Below are 6,591 nucleotides of genomic sequence, written 5' to 3' on the forward strand. Positions count from 1 at the left end.
GCAATGCATTGTGTTCCTTCTGTCTCGCCTTTTTCTGAGTTGAGAACTTAATCATTAGACTTTTACCTTTAAAAAATAAGCATCTGGGGGCTGTAGAGGTGGCTCAGCAATTAAGAGCACCTGCAGCCATTGCAGAGGACTAAGGTCTGTTTCCGGCACACACGGGGTGGCTCACAACCATCTGTAACTCCAGTTCCAGGGAATATGACGCCCTCTTCTGGTCTCTGGGGGCACTGCACACAGTGCAAACACACATGCAGGTAAACAGACAAAGGGATTTTACAAATATTTTCTAGGTCAAGATCCCCTCCAGGCACTACTTTGGCTTTATGGGCTCAGCTGTGGGGGAAGCGCATGGCTAGATACTCTCATCTTTTGTGGGTTTTGGCCAGGATTTCAAATTTTTGACGCATGGTTCTCCCCCAACCTCCTGTCCACCGGCAAGTTTATCATGGGAGTTTCTGGGTTTGTTTTTGTTGTTGTTTTGAGCAAATAAAATGTAGGTTTATTAAGAAAAACATGGTCTCTGGGGTGGGCTACTGGAATTGCTTCCCTGCTGGAAAGTGATCACTCCTGTAAGTTCTGTCTCTGTTCGCAATCCTGCCCTGTGTTTCAATAGCCTGTGATTCTGCTACTTTGTATTGGTGTAAGCTGCTCAATGAAGCTCCTTCACTATTTGGTTGCTGCGTCTTACAAACAACCCTGCTGCCTTTTGTCAGCATAAGCTCTTGTTAAATCTTCACAAGATATCATGGGATTGTTAACTCGTGATTTTTACTTCTGATATTTGAGACTCTGAGGCTGAGTGTAGACATCCAGATGGCTCTGATATCTTCCTAGGAACTGTTTTTGTTATCATTAAACAGCAACCCCTTTGTCTTTGAGGAGGTTTGGAACCTTAGAATCTCTTTCCTCTGGTGATGATATTATCAGGCAACTTTTTCAGTTAGCATTGGTGGGTCTACGGTGTCTATATTGCGTAGACATTATCTCTACATAGTATTATCATTACTCAAGCTCTTTCTGTTCCATCCTGTTTTGTTTTCTGTACATAGCATGTTTGTAGGTTTTGGGTTATTTTACATATCTTATTATCTGGAATTTTTATCTTGAATATTGCCATATAGTTCTATTCCTTATGACTGCCATGCTTTTAGTTTATGCTGTGTTTCCTTGTGTCCTTTTTCCTCCCTTACCTTCCATTAAATGTCCTGAGAATTCTCTGTGGCTCTCTGTGGCTCTTGGTTTGGAAGCCATGCATTCTGTCACACCTAACAACATGTATTACTGGGAACCCTGAATTTACCCCTGCCTCATCCTACAGTGCCCCACACATCTGCCCTCTAGCTGGGCAGTATGAGGGCTTAGAATGATGTAGCTTAAATCATCCCCCTGTCAGGACTGTCTACCATGACTATCTCTTTTCATACTTGTTTATAATCCCCAAAACTAGCCATGTTTTTGACAGTGGATATAATTTACTGAATAATCCATTTAGATTATCTGTAATTCGTCAATGTACTGGTTTCTTAAAACCTCTCCTGTGTTTTGTGTCCTTGGAGGCAATGTGTAGTTGAGTCCCCTGGCTTTTCTTAAACACTCTACCCTTTGCTGTCCTTTGATGGGTACACTCAGACCGTTTACCCTGGGGTGGTTTTTAACAGAACCCTTCACTTCATTCCTTTTCCCACGATCCCATTCTGTTTCTTCTGTTAACATTTCTCTTGTACTTTTTATAAAGTTTTACAAACTACAGTACTCCCCTTGGAATTCGTAATACATGTTTATATGACTAAGTCTACCTCCAAAATAGCATCCTTTCTCTTCATTACTAGTTACACTTTCCACTTCCTCCTGACCTCAGGACACTGCTGCAATTCATTTCCTATATCTGTTTATAGTAATCCCCCCAACCTAATGTTACTATTGTTAATCTGTACTCGCGGTTTTAGACCAGTTAAGAAGAATAAAAAACATAAGTTTTTAATTTCATCTTCTCATTCATTCTTTCTCTGGCTACCCTTCTTTGTGCAGCTCAAATTCCTGGATCATCCCCCTCTCCCTCAAATACTCAAACGTTCCCTTTCTAATGATTTTAGATTTATTGACTTTATTGAATGTGTATGGGTGTTTCCCCTCCGCTGCGTACATCACATGTGTGCAGTGCCTATGGAGGTCATGAGAGGACGTCAGAACTCCCTAGAACCAGAGTTACAGACAGATGTGAGCCACCATGTGAGCACCATGCAAGAACAACCAGGTGCACTTAACCTCCACGCCATCTTGCCAGCCCCTTCAAAAACGTTTTTATTAATTCTTTGAGAATTTCTTATAATGTATTTTAATCATATTAAGCCCAACTCCTCCCCATAACTCCTCCCAGGTTTACCCCATCCTCTCTAGCCCCTCAAATTCATATCCTTTTATGTTTTGTTTTGTTTTAAATATCCTGTTAACTCCAATTTGTGTAGCCTATGCACTTCTGCTCCTAGATCGGGGCCATCTACTGGAGAGCACTGGCTTATCAGGAGGCACACCCTTAAACATGAAACCCCATCCTCTGTTTACAAAGTTTCCAACCAGAAACTACTGTAATGCTTTACTTCCTTCCTCTAATAACATGGTGGGTTTTTATTTCTATTTTACTTTGTTTGTTTGTTTGTTTGTTTGAGACAGGTTATCACTGTACATCTCAAACTGACCTCAAACTCACAGAGATCTGAGTACTTTGACTAAAGGCACACATCACTACACCCAGAGATATGGTGGGGTTCTATTTTCTCATCTCTTTAGCGATTTTGTCTTTGGTCATCTGACATTCGACTGCAACATGTCTCCACATAGATATCTGGGCGTTTGTCCTGGTTGGGATTCTCTGAGATCCCTGCATCTGTAGATTAGTCTCCTGCTGCTCACTTTGGTCAGTACTTGGCCTTTACTATTTCAAATATTTATTCATTTTTCTCTTCTCACATTCCCATTACATATATGTGGCTCCTATAAATTTCTCCACAGTCTGGAGCATTTCTTTTTCCTTTTCCCCCCTCTCTCTGCATTTCAGATTGGGAGTTTCCTGTTGATGTATCTTCAAGCTTTGCTATTCTTTGCCAAGCTTCATCCACTCTATTGATGAGCCCGCCTGAGGTGTTCCTGATTTCTGTTCCCTTTTATTTGCAGTGTTTCCTTCGAGTCTTCCCATAATTTGCTACTGCCTGAGTCTTGGCATGCTGCCCATTTTTTCCATTTGGTCAATTAACATATCAGTTATACCTAAGTTCTCTAATGTGTCCAAGATCTGTGCTGTGTGTAGTTCCTCTTGTGATGCCTGCCTTCTCTCTTCTTGCTTTGCTTTCTCTGACCTATTTTTGTTGTTGTTGACATATGCTCATGAGGGGTTGGGCTTATCCTCAGAAGTACAATGTTTGTACCCAAGGTCCAAGGGTTCAGTCTCCAGCATATCACACAGAAGAAGGTCCTGAAATGCACACATGATGCATCAAAGTACTAGGGATGCAGCGAATGGGACTTCATGCCTAGATATGGTGTTTACTCAAAGATCTCTAACTCTGCTTTCTCACGCTTCTTCAGAGTTTGTGGCAGTTATTTACTCTGTGACCTCCGTTTTCTCAATTCTCCAGAAAGTCTGTTTATTTTCTGTGTGTTCAGCTTTATTTTTTTTTTTTAATGAAGATAGAAATGACATCTTCTAAACTCTCAGAGCTGAAACTGGAAGCCCCTAACAGAGTGTTAGTCAGGTGTTACTATCTCTTGGGGGTTCAGGATGTATGCAGGTACCTTGGCAGCTGGAAGGAAACTTCAGATGCCATTTCTCCACCCACCTAGTGGGGACAGGGTCTTTCACTGGGTGTCGGGGCTCTCCAGATTGGCCTGACCTGGATGCTCAGTGAGCCCCAGAGATCTGCCTGTCTCCACCTCCATAGCACTGGGATTACACACACACACACACACACACACACACACATACCACTACACATTTCAGGACTATTTTTATGATTGCATCATATGATTTTGGGCAAACACTGCACAGCCAAGCTACCCTCAGCTCACATGTGCAAAAGTGGGTGCTTAGGATAAGTCTAGGTATTTATGATATTATTTCTTCCACTTTTTACCTTTCTCTGCTGTGTTTCTAGTTCCTCAGCTCTTGTCTTCCAAACCATTACTTTTCTATTCAGCTGCTTCTTAGCAGGCATTTACCCTGGCAATGAACTTTTAATTCTAGTGGGTATCAATGACTTTTAATGCAAGATAAAGTTTTCCAATCTGTTTCTCTCTCCCTCTCCCCCCTCCTCTCTCTCTCTAAGGATGTTTTATTTTTTTCTTATAGTGGTTTCCAATTCTGTCATCACTTCAGCCCCTTTATAGTATCTTTCAATTGTCTGTCATCTTAGGTTCTTGGAGTTGGATTCTCTGGCTGTCTTCTGATTCACTCTCATTATCTTGCAAGGTTTACATCTTTTAAATTGTAAGATCATTTTTAGCAGCTGTGGCTTATTCTGTAGGCGTGGGATGCACACTGGATTGTAGAAAGGTCAAGATGAGAGTGTTTTCATGTACTTTTCTGCATCTCTGGAGTTTCACTGGCACAATTCAGTTAGTATAAATTTCTACTCGGATTTCTTATACAATCTATGACAGGAGAAACCACACCTGGGTATAGCACAGGTTTGAGGTTTCAACTTCTTATTGGAAACTTTTATTCTACTCTGAGTACCATGCAGTCAGCTTCTCTCAAGATAAGAGTGAGCCTGGCCCGTTGTTCTCTTCAGAGGCAGTGTGGGCCTTCTAGCCATTAGACAGTTTGCTAGCATATTGGTTCCAACCCCTAAATCACATAGGCCATGCTCTGCCAAAATCTGCGGTAAATTCTAACCCCTGTTCACTAGAAATGACCCAGGATGGGTATCCTGGGGTATCAGGCCGTTAGCACCAGCTCCAGGAGCTCTGGCTCTGAGCCCTTTCATAGCTTCAGCCCCTGAGGACTTTTCAGTTTCCTAAACTTATGCGCAGCCAAAGCAATTTACTGTTGTCCTTGGCATAGCACAGCTATCATTTGAAATGGGAAGGGAACGTGAAGTGGATCCAACCCTGGTAACAATCAAATACGTGCATTAAAAAATAATAATAACAACAATAATAATTTGCAAACTAGGAGAGGTTCATTTTTAGTTTTGAAGAGCTTTGTGAATACTAAGTTTCTTGAGCCAAGCTGCCAGCAAGGCTTCAAAACTATTGGTCAAGCAAGCAATTGGACAAGAATGATGGGTTCCTCTGTCCTTTTTAATTTGTTATTTTATTCTTTGAGCTGGGGTCCCATAGAACCCAGGATGATTCAGACTCACCATGTAGCCAAGGATACCCAAACTTCTGACCCCCCTACCTCTACCTCTGACGTGTTGGGATTCTGGGTACCACTGTACCTAGATTGTATGGTACAGGGACTGACAGAAGGGGTTTGTGCATGCTAAACAAGCAGTTTATCAGCTGAGCTTCATCCCCAGACCTTCTCTCTCTTTTAAATTGCAAATCTTGCTCAGCCTAGTTTGAGGGGAAACATCTCTTCCCAAGTCAGTTCCCACACAGCAGCTCACACTGTGTCAGCCATTATTTCTTTATGCCGCACACCATAGCACAGGTGGTCCCTGTCACTGACACGGCATGTCTGTAAGATTTCCTGGATGAATGAATGAATAAATGAACGAGAGGACAACCCAGCAAAGCCCAGGCAGCTCTGTGACAATTCGCTTGTAATCTTAAACCCCACAGATGCAGAATCTGCCTGTCATCCAAGAAGAGTAGAATAGACAGGAGGGGGAAGATGTAAACATGTCAAAATAAAAATAAGAGATGGATCCCGATTAATCTTATACCTCATGGAATGCTAGAGCTTAAATGAATCACAACGATGACCTAGTCCAACTCAGCACCTCAGATGCAGAAACCATGGCCTGAGAGGCCAGCCCAAAACCGTCACCAAAGGCCAGGGCCCCGTGATTTTGTACCATCACACTTCACTTGGTCATCCCCCAAGAATCTCCTTGCTTCACAAAACAGACAGAGCAATGAGGGGGAATTCACCCTTGTGCTTGATCCACAGATAAAAAATGCCCAGTGGCTTAGGAAATGTTTTCAAAGCTGCCAAGGGACAAATGGGTATTTCCAATGCAGTCTCCTGACAGCAGTACCGAGGAGGCTGAGCCTCCAGAGCCCAGGTCATTCTCACACTCGGGTCTCTTAGAGATGAGAATGCTCAGCCAACCATTGGACTGAGCACAGGGTCCCCAATGGCTGAGCTAGAGAAAGGACTGAAGGAGCTGAAGGAGTTTCCAGTCCCAAAGGAGGGACAACAATATGAACCAACCAGTACCCCTCAGAGCTCCCAGGGACTAAACCACCAATCAAAGAGTATCCATGAGGGGCCCATGGCTCCAGCTGCATATATAGCAGAAGATGGCCTAGTCAGTCATCAATGGGAGGAGGGGCCTTGGGTCCTGAGAAGGCTCTATGCCCCAGTGTAGGGGAATGCCAGGACAGAGAAGTGGGAGTGGGGGTGAGTGAGTGGGGGGGGGG

The 6,591-nt window shown here is 43.1% G+C and overlaps 1 protein-coding gene across 4 annotated transcripts in view; it reads right to left on the reverse strand.

The window, feature by feature from the left end:
• Pax5 (paired box 5) overlaps positions 1-6,591 on the reverse strand; it is a 187,608-nt gene that overhangs the window by 107,282 nt on the left and 73,735 nt on the right. The window lies entirely within an intron of this gene.

The sequence above is a fragment of the Mastomys coucha genome, unplaced genomic scaffold, assembly GCF_008632895.1.
Source record: "Mastomys coucha isolate ucsf_1 unplaced genomic scaffold, UCSF_Mcou_1 pScaffold18, whole genome shotgun sequence".
Classification (NCBI taxonomy): domain Eukaryota; kingdom Metazoa; phylum Chordata; class Mammalia; order Rodentia; family Muridae; genus Mastomys; species Mastomys coucha.